This window comes from Arvicanthis niloticus, chromosome 6 (genome assembly GCF_011762505.2).
Source record: "Arvicanthis niloticus isolate mArvNil1 chromosome 6, mArvNil1.pat.X, whole genome shotgun sequence".
Lineage (NCBI taxonomy): Eukaryota > Metazoa > Chordata > Mammalia > Rodentia > Muridae > Arvicanthis > Arvicanthis niloticus.
The window spans coordinates 42,791,663-42,804,203 of NC_047663.1; the positions used below are offsets into that span (position 1 = coordinate 42,791,663).

At 49.7% G+C, this 12,541-nt stretch overlaps 1 protein-coding gene and 1 pseudogene across 3 annotated transcripts in view; one reads left to right on the forward strand and one right to left on the reverse strand.

The window, feature by feature from the left end:
- Ksr1 (kinase suppressor of ras 1) overlaps nucleotides 1-12,541 on the forward strand; it is a 130,325-nt gene that overhangs the window by 48,517 nt on the left and 69,267 nt on the right. The window lies entirely within an intron of this gene.
- LOC117710788 (small ribosomal subunit protein eS25 pseudogene) lies at nucleotides 4,473-4,972 on the reverse strand (annotated as a pseudogene).

Genomic DNA, 12,541 nt, shown 5'->3' on the forward strand with positions numbered 1-12,541 from the left:
CAGTTTCCCAGACCTGGTGGCTGCAGCTCCTGTGTCTTCTTCCCCTGAGAGAGGAGCCCTGGCAGGGGCATTGTAAAGTGCTACCTGCATCTCGTGTCATCACTTTCTCAGTGGGCAGAAGGAGCCAGCAAGCCCTACCCACAGAAGGGTGGATCCCACTGGCTGACAGCAGAAGGATCCAGGTGATAGTACCCCATCTGCCTGTCAGAATCTAGAGGTTAGAAGATTGCTAGTCAGAATCTTCCTGAAGTCCCTGGGAACAGGGAGCAGGCTGCCAGGGTGGCCCTTGAGCATCTTCCTGGGGCAGGTTCTGTGTGATCTCTGAAACGGGTTTCCTGAGGCCCTGATAGTTACTGCCTTGGTGTGTAGATGGTGATTCTTCTTCTCTTGCGTGGCTGGGGTGGAGCCCTCCCTCACACACCGCAGGCAAATGCTCTGCAACTGAGCTGTATCCTCAGCCCCCCGCTTTTATTTTAAGATAGCGCCTCATTAAGTTGCCCAGGCTGCCTTTGAACTCTTAACCCCTCTGTCTCAGCCTTGTGAGTAGGTGGGGTTAGAGGTGAGATTTGAGCTGGGATTTGAGCATGTCTGGCTTATTATGCCACTTTGGAATATTTATTTTCCTTGCTACAGAGCACAGCTTTGTGGTTGTCCTGTGGACAAGCACCAACCCCTGAGCTGAGTAAGCATCTTGTAAATGTGGATGGAGGGTGGATGCTGGCCGTGACTTTGCTGGATAGTCATCGATCTCTCACCTGAGCCCCTAGTCAGGCACAGAGGCACATTTTAATGAGAAGTACACAGCCATTCAAGAGTTGGGACGCATGGGCTGGGTTGGGGCTGTGAACATGATTCTGGGAATACTGGCTCGCCTAAAAATAACAAATTGCAAGGCTCCAGCCCCTTCCCGCAGGCCTACCTCCCAGCTGGCTTTTGCAGTGAGCCCATCCAGCCAGCATACATGTCGCAGCTGGAATGTGGCAGCGTTTGGAAATAAACAAGTTGGCCCCTCTCCTCGCCTGGGACTTTCCTTCATCAGGAGACAGCTTCTGAGAGAAGCTGAGGTGTGTGGAAGGCCCTATGGTAGGGTGTGAGAAGGGGGTGAGTGCCTTGAAAACTCTTGTTGTTGGATAAAGGCTCTAGATCTCCTGGTTCGGGTGTGCAGAGGATGGGTCTTTTCCACAGATAGCTGCTGACAGGAAAGAAAAACCTCTTTTTCTGTTTTCAGAGAAATTCTGTGTGTGGACCAGCATGTACGCTGGCTCCTCACATGTCCCCAGGGAGAAGCCATTTTGGGCAGGAGAGCTCAAGCAGGGGGACTTCTATATTTGTATTTCTGCTATGACTAGTTTAGACTGTGAGGAGAGAGTGCAGACTCCTGCCACCCATCACATGATGAGGGTTGGTGGTTCAGAGCTTAAGTGCGGCTTGGTCCAGGGGAGGCCCCTGTTTCTCCAGGCCTGGGCGCACGGGCTGGCCATTCCTAAGTGGAACACTTGTCTGGTGAGCTAAGGTACAAGCCTCTCACTACCAGAAAGTGCACTTCGGATGTCGGTATGGGCAGTCCTGAGGTGCAGGATGGAGACAGGTGGGAACATGCACTGTGGTATTTTCTGTGGCGAGGGGAGCTGGGTGCAACCCAGTGCCTGTGGGCAGGAAGGTGTTATCAGTACACTGGGGTGCTCACCCTGGAAGCAGAGCCAGCGCAGTCAATGGCCCTGCCTTCCTTATGTGTCATCCTGACTGTGCTTAAGGAAAAGGCAGTAGGAAGTCAAGTTGCAGAGTGTGTAGTAGTGATGGTCCTGCCAGGTAAAGCAAACAGGTATCACTAGCAGCAGCAAAGCAAGTGTGACAGAAACCATGAATGGGTCCAGCAAAGTGCCTCAGTGGTCACAGCGTCTGCTGGAAAGACGGGGGACCTGAGTTTGATTCCCAGGACACACATGGTAGAAGGATAGAGCTGACTCCTGAAAGCTGTCCTCTCACCCCGACATGAGCGCTGTGACAGCCATGTGCTAGCACACAGTGAATTAAATAAATAAAAGGCCCGGACAGGAAGGATACACTGTTATGTTTGAAATATTCACTTAAAAAATGAGAGACATCCTTTCCAATAACTTGCCTATAACTAATGAGGAAATTAGTAAATAAACAGTTCCAGGGTTCCAGAAAGTAAGCACTGATGTTATTGGCCAAGTCGGAGAAAGGACCCCTTTGGGCGGAATGTGAGTGGAAATGGCATTTAAACCACAGCATCTCAAACAAGTTCATTTTCTCACACATTAAGGAAGCCGGGAGGTTAGAAGGCCGAGGTTAGTGTGGTCACCAAGAAGCCAGATCCTTTCCCGTTTATGTCTCTGTCATGTCTTGTCCGTATGTTCCAGGATGGTTGCCAGAGCACCAGCCATCAAATCAGCTCTCCAGCAGTTAGATGATAAAGGCCTGGAGAAGGTTGTATCCTTGAAATGGTCTTTCATAACCACCATTCGAGAAATCCATTTCTTTATCATCAGTCAGATATTAAAGTCACATGGGTCACCAGGCTGTGAGGGAGGATGGAAGCAAGCCACGCACACGTTAGCATTCTGCTAGAAAGAAGGGCAGCCAGGACTCCTGCACACTCAGAAGACGGAACGAGTGGGCCCTGTACTTGGGCATGGAGTTTCTGGTTTAGGAGGTGTATATGTGGAGATGGTTGTGGGGAGGCTGGAGAGGTAGAGGGAAAGCCAGACCCTAGGATGGTTTGTGTGCAAGGAGAGAGCCCTCTACTGTAGCCCAGGAAACCAAGTGAAAAACAGAAAAACAGCAGCCGAGGTGCTGTCTGAGGCGGCAGGCTGTGGGGAGGCCCAGATCCAGGGGGTGGGTACTAGAGGAGAAGGAAGGGGGTGAGGAGGCAGACGGGAAGTGGTTCTTCATGCTGGTGGTCTGGCTTCAGGCTGAAACGTTGCCAGGGGCCTGTGTTAGAGACTCAGCTGACAGGCTTGGGATGTGACAGGGTCATGAGGTGCTCCCACCTCAGCTGTGGGTTGGCGGTCTGGCCATTCATATCTGATGACGTTATTGGAAGTGATGGAAGTAAGGTGTGGGTGGAAGCAGTCTCTCCCCACCCCGCCTCTCCTCTTCTTGCCCTGATGTTCCTGGTGGCCAAGTACAGCCAGAAACCTCTGCAACTATGACCCAGCTCAGTCCCCATCCCATTTAAACCACCTCACTTATCTTGTCACAGTGGACAAAGAGGCTGCCACAAGCTCTGTGGCTGCAGCACAGCAGACGTCAGCTCCCAGCCTCTTCAGAAGAAAGGAGGTGGCATAGAGAGGTGCTAGGGTACAGGGGTCAGGCCTGTGGCCTGCAGAGGGCCTTGCTGATCTACTGAGAGCCTTGTCTATCACCTGTGCACGGGGTAGGGCAAAGGATTAGGTTGGAACCTCAAAGTGACAAATGGGCATGCCTGGGCTCAGAATGGCCTCACTTGGCTATGCTTGCAGTGATGAGGACAGTTTACTCAGGAGCAGGAAGCCACACATGCCAGGGTCCAGATCGCTTGAGGGGCAGCTTATGAAGCCTGGTAGATTCAAGGAGGCTAAGTGATACTCAGTAAAGTCTGTCCTACAAGGCAGAAAGGGGTGGGATCCATTTGCAAACAAACATCCCTCTTGGAAATGATGTAAGATCAACAAGCCCCTGGCCCAGGAGGTGCAAATCCCAGAGCATTTTCCCTACCATGGCTGAAAAGCCAATCATCTTGCTGCATACAGGTCTCCTCCAGTGCTTGACTTTGATGATGGTGATGGTGGTGGTGGTGGTGGTGGTGATGTTGTGTGTGCACATGCTATGGCATGCATGTCAGGAGTCCGTTGTCTTCTTCCACTGAGGGGTCCAAGTGTTAAATGTAGACCATGTAGCTGTGCACCAAGCACGCTCACCCACTGAGGAGTCCTGCTGACTCTGAACTGCCCATTCCCTCTCTGGGGCACACATCCCTGGGTATCAGAGAATTGAGAGTCATGATCAAGGTGTTCTCCTGCTTGTCACTGTCCTCACTATCAAGAAAGGTTCTGGGTTCTGGGTCTTTGGGTAGGTGTGTTTCATAGCTCAGCATTTCTGAGGGTAGGGTGCAGCGTGCGGTATCTTCATTGAGCACTGCTGGTTTTCTGAGGATGCTCTCATTAGATTGGTGCAGCATCTTTCCAGTGAGGCTCCTGCTCCCACAAGTGCATCCATGTTAGATCTGGTTTCATTGATCAGCAGGAACAGTTCTGACTGGTTTAATTTTGCAGAGAGGTGGTAGGCTCTGCATAATCTAACACATCCAGTCTTCAGAGATGAACACTCAGGGATTCCTACAGAGGGCAGGACTGTAGCCAAGACTTGACTGAGGTTTGAGTCCTAGAGTTCTTTACTCAGGCTTCCAGTATTTCCAAACTTAGGATGCCCACTCTCCTCCCATTGATAACATATTTAATATTCTTGCGTTCTTTTTTTTTTTTTTTTTTGATTCAATAAAATTTTATTTTCCCAAATGTACAGCTGACTGAACTGTTCATGCATCTTCACCAGCAGCTGGGGCGTCTCCACCCTTTGTGTTTCTGGTGTAAATTACTTGAGCTCTGTGCTTTGAAACCAGCTTGATAAGTCCTTTACTAAGCAGCTCCTGAAGGGCTTCCCTGGCCAAGGAACCTCGAATCTTCAGTCTCTCAGAGACCACAGCTGGAGTAATAAGCTTATAGTTGGGGACTTCCTTACAGAGTTTGTCGTATGTAGCTTTGTCAAACAGGATGAGATTGTTCAGCTTGTCCCGAACTTTGCCTTTGGACCACTTCTTCTTTTTGGCCTTGCCACCAGACTTATTTACTGGGTCTTTGTCTTTTTTGGCCGACTTTCCGGCATCTTTCTTCTTCTTGTCGTCTTTGGGCGGCATGGCGAAACTCAGAGAGTAGTGTGGACCACTGCAGCCTCACTAAGATGTCGGAAAAAAAGCTATTCTTGCGTTCTTGATGAATGAATGACATCAACCATGCTGGCAAGATGGTTCAGTGGGTAAAAGCACTAGTCATGTAAACCTGACAACCAGAGTTTGGTCCTCAGAACCTACATAAAGATGGAATAAGAGAATCGATCCCACAGAGTCGTTTCCTAGCTTTTGTGGAGTACACCTGGCATATGTGTGTGCCTTTTAACAACTATTACAATTATAAACCTTTAAAATCTCAAGAAAAGTCACACATGTCCTTTGGAAAAAGTGCAAAAAAGTAAAAACACCAAATAAGATATCCTCTATTTTCAGATATGATGACACAGGCTTGTCATTGCAGCATGCAAGTGGAGCTAGCCTGGGCTACATAGAGTTTGTTTTGATACATTTGTTTTGTTTTCAAACATAATTTGGCCTCTATGTTAAAGAAAAGGAAAATGATACTAGAAGGTCTAAATACAAAGATGGCCTGAGATTATTCTCAGAGTTTAGTCTTCTCGGCTTGAGTTTGACATTTGCTGTGGCACAGCCATGGATGTGGCCTCCATCTTTAAGTCCATTGCTACAGGGCTTTTGTCAGGGCCCCACCCACCTCTGTTACAGATGCACAGGCCACAGCAGCCTGCTTTCTGTTCTCTTGTCTTCCCAGTTGCACTTCTTTCTGTGACTCCCCATTAGCAGACTTGTTTCTTTAAGAGAAATTCCTAGAAGTGGATTTGGAGTTCAGAGGTTCCTGGGTATCTTGAGATGCTTGGGGACCTATTGGAATCTCTGTGTAGGTATCATGCAAAGCCTCTGCACGTGAGTTTCCATTCTCTACCAGCTTATCTGTGAGGGGACACTGGTCCATCACTCTAGCTAGCTTTCTTTGTGATGAAGGGCTTGGAACATGAACGCAGGGCAAGTGCTCTCCCACTGAGCTACACCGCCCCTCACCCCACCCCCCAGCTCTTTTTATATTTTAAGGCATTGTTTCACTAAGTTGCCAAGACTGTTCCTGAACTTTTCACCCTCCCTGCCCTCCTAAATAGCTGGGAGGATAGACCTGCACCCCTGGGCTTCCTGTAACTTCCCTTTGAGATGAATCTTCCTGGATTTTCCCTGTCTTTCCAGGATCTCTGGCATAGCTGCCTTCTTCTGTGAACTTGTTCCTGAAATCCATTGTTCCTCAAAAGGAGACACCAAGAAAGAGAGATGAGGGGGAGGGAGGGAGACTGACAGACAGAGACAGAGAGACAGAGAGACTGTGTGTGTATATCTGTGTGTGTCTCTGTGTGTGCATGTGTGCCAAAGGAGGATGTTGGGTGTCCTGCCCTATCTCTCCATCTGGCTGAACCTGGAGCTAGGGTGGCAGGCAGCCAGCAACTGCCAGGGATTGCCCTGTTAACTCACTCACTGCAGGTTCTTGTACACTTCACAGGGGCACTAGGGGCCAAGTCGGGGCCTCATGCTTGTGCAGCGCAGACGAGCTGCTCCTCCCGAGACAAGCCGTGTGCTTTTAACTCTTTTGCCTTCAATTCCCCACTAGTAGCTTCTCTCGTGGAGCCTCTCAGATGTCCTTTCTCATTAAAGCCAATTCCTTTGACCTGCGCTGGAGTCAAGGTCTTTACGTTTTCCTGGTATCCACCAGGCCTGGCACAGTGAAGCCAGAACTAGCCTCTGTGGGAAGGCCTGGCTTGGCACCCCCTATAAACAGGACACAGGCAGCCCACCACCCACCCTGCCATGCTATAAAACAGTCAGTACCTGGTTGACAGTTTGACATGTATCATTACCAGTAACAGCCTTGCAAAATCTGCCTGTGTAATCACAATGTTCAGAACACAGAAAGGCTGGGAGAAAGAACACGCTCCGGCTCCTTCCCACTTGGCTTCCTTGTGCCTGCCAGCTCCCTCCCTTCCTCCCTCCCTTCCCTCTCTGTCTCCCTTACTTTTCTTTTAAAAATTTAAATGATCACTTTATTTTGTTTGTGTGTGTTTGTGTGTGTTTGTGTGTGTGTGTGCCAGCATTCATGAATGGCATCGTGTGTATATTTGGTGCTCATGGAGGCCGGAGGAGGGGGTCTGATTCCCAGGAACTGATGTTTCAGATGGTTGTGAGCTGCCATGTGGTTGCTGGGAATTGAACCCAAGTGCTCTGGAAGATCAGTCAGTGCTCTTTACCTCTGAGCCATCTTTCTAGCTCCACTTTGTTTTATGTGGGACAGTGTAACCAAACTCATTAGTAGCCATAATGGCCTTGAACTTGTGACCCCCTGCCCTGGGCCCCTGGCTGCTGGGATTTCAGTACCATCAGGACATGAGCTTTCTAGCCAGAACCTGTTTTGTTCGTAACAATGGTTTTATTCATCTGTCATATGGATTCCCCCTCTGCCTTTGTCACTTAACAAAACTACACACAAAACTGTGTGTTGAGACGTGTTCGGTGGTTTTGTTACAGTTCACTCTGGTTTTATAGTCACCTTCACAACGCTCCCAGGCTGTGTCCTTAGGTCTATTCCCTCGTGAGCAGCCCTGATAGTCAAGGCCTTGCCCCCTCTCTCCTTGCTGGCTCTACAGCTGAGCCACAGCTCAGCTCTCTCTCTTCTTGCATGCCTGTACCCCATGAGTCTCTTGTAACCCTCCCCCTTGCATGCCTGTACCCCATGCATCTCTTGTAGTCCCCCCACCTCCTCTTGCATGCCTGTACCCTATGTGTCTCTTGTAGCCCCCCACCTCCTCTTGCATGCCTGTACCCCATGTGTCTCTTGTAGCCTCCCCGCCACCTCCTCTTGCATGCCTGTACCCCATGTGTCTCTTGCTTCTAGTTTCCTAGTATCTTGTGTAGCAACAGATTGAGAAATGGCTTCCTTTTTCAGGAAGAAAACAAAAGCGCTTGAGTGCACAGGAGGCCAGATATGAGTACAGACTAATGCTCTACAGACTCAGAGCCTCCACCCTGCTTCCCCCATGCTCAAGGGTGCAACCCTGCAGGTCAGAGGAAGCAAAGCCTTTGGAGGGATCTTGGGGACAGCCAGGAAGGACCAGTGGCAATGGTTATACGGGTATTTTCTGCCTCATCCCAGCTTCCTCTGCTTTAGGGGAAATCCATTCCAAGTGTCTTTTTGATGACTCTTTGGGGGAACACTTCCTGGGGCTGCTGAGATGGGAGCTGCCTTAGGCTTGCCCTCAGCCCCACCTCTCTGGAGTGGGTAGGAGCAAGCGAGAACTCCAACTAAGAAGCCTGGCTGGCACAACAGAGTGACATCATCTGGGTTCTCCTCCTCCTCCTCTGCTGGCTACTTCATCTCTGAGTCTGACTTGCCTCCCTACATGAGACAATACAGTACTTCAGTAAATTAGCGCTTGGATACTTTGTAGCTCAGCCCCTGATCTGTGAAATCAAAGTAGCTGAGCCAGGCACGGTGGCACAGGCATGCCTGTAATCCCAGCACTTTGAAGGCTCAGGCAAGAGAATTGAGAGTCTGAGACCAGCCTATGTAGGCTACATAGTGAGACTCTTTTCATTTCCTTTCTTTTTTTTTTTTTTTTTTTTTGGTCTTTTAAAAAATAGCTAGCAGAGCTGGGAAGATGGCTCAATCAATAAAATGCTTGCCATGCAATCATGGGGCTCTGAATTCAGATCTCCAGCACCCACATAAAAAGTCCAGATGCCAGTGCCGAGGAGGCAGAGATAAGAGGATCCTGGGCCTGGGGTCTTGCTGGCTGGCCAGCCTAGGCAGTCAGTGAATTCTAGTTTTGTTGAGACTTCCTGTCTCAGAAAGAAGGTGAAGAACAATAAGGAAAGGTACTCAGCATTGACCCTTGACTCCACATGTGTACACACGTTATACACAGACACAGAAACTTACACATGGCACAGGCACACAGGCGGCTGGCAGAGCAGCTAACCACCACTCCTACAGGAAAGCAGGCGTCCTGACATCCAGTAACAGGAATATGCTAAACTGTAGTTTGGAGTAAGTCACTGTTCTTCTCATTGGCTTGTTACTTTGGAGACCATTTACATTTTAGAAACTTAAGATCTGCGGATGTTAGGGCAAATACTGCTGTTTTGATGAGTTCAGTCCTGACAGTAGCCCCTGCTGGCTGGCTGATCCTTGTTGAGGCCATCTGCACAGACTGGAAGACAGGAGTTACAATAGCCTTTGTGGCCCTCAAGTACAAGTGAATTGTTCTCTAGCTGAACTGAACATTAGTTTGGATCTGGGTCACCTGGGAATAGCTCTGGGCAGGTGAGGCTCCTGTGCCACCCTGTAAAGTGGAGTGAAACCTGAGGTATGTGTTGCTTCACCCTGTGGGCCACAATGTATTACAGCCTATGATGCTTGCTGCTTGCTTTGCCTGAGGTCTGTCTGAGTGTGGATGAAACCATCTGACGCAAGGATGTGTGCACATGCATGCATCTCAGACAGTTATTCTAGAAGGCTGAGCAAGTCCACAGAGCGCCTGCAATCAGGATGTGTGCACATGCGTGTATCTCAAGGATATGTGCACATGTATCTCAGATAGTTACCCCAGCAAGTCCACAGAGTGCCTGCAATTAGGAAGGGGCAGGAAGCCCTCAATCTGGTTCTTTCTGCCCATGGGCAGGAAGGAGTGAACTGTGGCTTCCAAGCACCCCAGAGGAGGAGGCTGTGCTGACAAAGGAGATTGAAGCCGATGTGTTCTCTTCAAGGTAGAGAACAGGACTTCTGGAAAGTTCTGGGCACTCCTGGTCACATGGCAGAGCAGCTGCTGGTTGCCTCCCTGGGTTTGTGCATCTTCAGTGATGTATCTGTGCGTGAGTGGGGTGGAGTGGCCCAAAGGATTTTACAGCTGGATGACCTACTAAGTCAAAGACAGGAGGGACAACACAAGGTGTTCGTTAGTTATGTGTGGAGGAGGTTTTCTGTGTCAAGGACCTGACTGAGTCCTGTTGGATTCAGTTTCTTGACCTCTGGGTCCTCATTTCCTGGTGATCCTCATACCAAGGTGCCCATCACTTGCCTCCTACCCAGCAGATGCCCCAATTCCTGCCATTCAGCTTTGTGCTGGCTAGTTTTATGTCAATGTGACACAAAATAGTCATGTGGGAAGAGGGAACCTCACTTGAGAAACTGCCCCCACCAGATGGGCCTAGGGGCAAGCCTGTGTTGAATTTTTCTTGATTGGTGATCGATGTGGAAGGACCCAGTGCACTGTGTGGTGCTGTGTCTGGGCTGATGGTCCTGTGTGCTGTAAGAAAGCAGGCTGAAGCAAGAGAAAGACAGTAAGCAGCACTCCTCCACGGCCTCCTCCCCTCCTCCGCATCAGTTCCTGCCTCCAGGTTCCTGTTTAAGCTCCTCCTGCCCTGACTTGCCCAGATGATGACCTTTACCTGGAAGTGTAAGCAGAAGTTAACCTTTTCCTTCCCAAGCTGCGTGAGTTTGGTTATGGTGTTTTATCGGCAGACACGCTGCCTCCGAGCAGATCCCCCTCAGCCTGTATGAGTTGTATGATCTATGGCTGCTTGTCCCTGGCTCATTTCTCTCTGGGATGGAGATGCTGCCTAGCGTCAGCCTTGTATAGAGAATCACATGAGTTAGCTATGAGAGGCAGGGAAGACAGCACTGTGAGTATCCAGCTTTGTGGATACCTGGGACCTACTGGTTTCTTGGGAGGCTGGACGCCCACTGCATATTTACTTTCAAATGCATCCCTTTCTTTGTCCAGGCAGAGCTCCTCTGGGGTCACAGGTGTATGTGCATATCTGCATCTGTGTGTCGCCCCAACCTAAGCCTGGAGAACAGCCCCTGTTCCTGCCTAGGGCAAGGCCACCTATGGCTGGGTAACTCTCATGCTGTCATGGTTTGTTGGACTCTTCTGCCCAGGACTCTGTTTTACAAACACTAGCTTTGCTTGAACTTCTCTTGACCTCCTGGGAAGAGAGTGAGCCTCAGGAAAGTGTCCTTCAGGGTGTGTGTGAGTCAGCTGGGCTGGCCTCCCCTGCACTTACCCACTGTCAAGGAATGCTCAGAGATGGTTTGAGGTTTAGCTTGTAAATACACAGGCGAATGCTTAAGACTCTTAAGGCATTCGTCAAGTCAGTCTCTAACTGCTTTCAAAGATGCTAGGCCTTTTGAATTTTCTTGATAAAGATGGCTGAACTATGAGCAGTCTGCCTAGCCTAGTACTAAACAGGCTCCCTCTGCCCCCACCCCCACCCCCTTTCTGTAGATAAGGAAGCTAAGTGTGCTCAGAGAGCCAATCAACAGCAGAGCAATGGTCACGGGAACCCATGCCTACAGGACTCCAAGAATCAACGGTTCCTGGCTGGCCCTCCCTGAACACGACTAGCTAGAGTTCTGTCTGCAGTCTCCTTCCACCATCCCCTGATGTCTGGTTGGTGAGCAGAGCTGCAGGGAGTGCTTGGGGCTGAAAGTCGGGCCTGCACCCTCTGGCTTCTGCTCATTGGAGTGGGTAGTCTTGCTTTCTTTCCCTGCACACAACTGACATCACTGCACCCTTGCAGTTCCTTTCTTGGGCTTCTGTTTATTTTTTATGTCACCTTTCCCTTCCCTTTAGCTGCCTGATAAAACTGCCCCACCCCAACAGGAGAGCAGTAATGTTATTCCTAATGGAGAAGATTCCTACTAGTTGAGTGGCCTTCACAGGTTCCCTTCTGAAAAGAGAGGTGATGGCTTTGTTCAGGCACCCCCAGTCTACTGCAGAGTGACTGTGCTTGGGACTCAGTGTTTTAGTCTCTCAGCTTAAAGCCATGCTTTCCCTGGGTGGGGAGGGATGGTCTCCCTCCCCATTCTGTGGCTACAGGAAAGTGTGGAGATGGAGCTAAATTCTCATGGGTGGCATAAGGATCAATTGACACTCCATGTGTGAAGCATCATAGCTCAGCGAAAGTGTAACATGTGACCATAAACACTGTCACACAGTGGCTGGTCATGTCATTTTGGCCTCTTCATAGAGGTACTGCTCAGGCCTTCAGGTGTGTGATGTTTATATATGCTCTGTCCAGGGAGTGACACTATTTGGAGGTGTGGAGTTGTTGGAGTAGGTGTGTCACTGTGGGTGTGGGCTTTAAGACCCTCATTCTAGCTACCTGGAAGTCAGTATTCTGCTAGCAGCCTTCAGATGAAGATACAGAACTCTCAGCTCTGCCTGCATCATGCCTGTCTGGACGCTGCCATGCTCCTGCCTTGATGATAATAGACTAAACCTCTGAACCTATAAGCCAGCTCCAATAAAATGTTGTCCTTTATAAGACTTGCATTGGTCATGGTCTCTGTTCACAGCAGTAAACCCCTAACTAAGACAGGGTGCACAGCAGATTGTAAACAGGGTATAGGTAGGAGCCCAGGTGCACTTGTGCTCAGAGCCAGTTGCTCCCCTTGTCCCACAGGGAGCTGCCACATGGGGCCACAGATCAGTAAACCAGATCCTGCATTTGGACACAAGCCATCAGAAGTCCAGCCTGACTCCCATCACTTGGTTTCCTTGTTAGGCCTTTTCCATGATGATAAAAGCTGTGGAGGAGGAGGATGGGAATGGGTAATGTGTGTGTATGTGTGTGTGTGTGTGTGTGTGTGTGTGT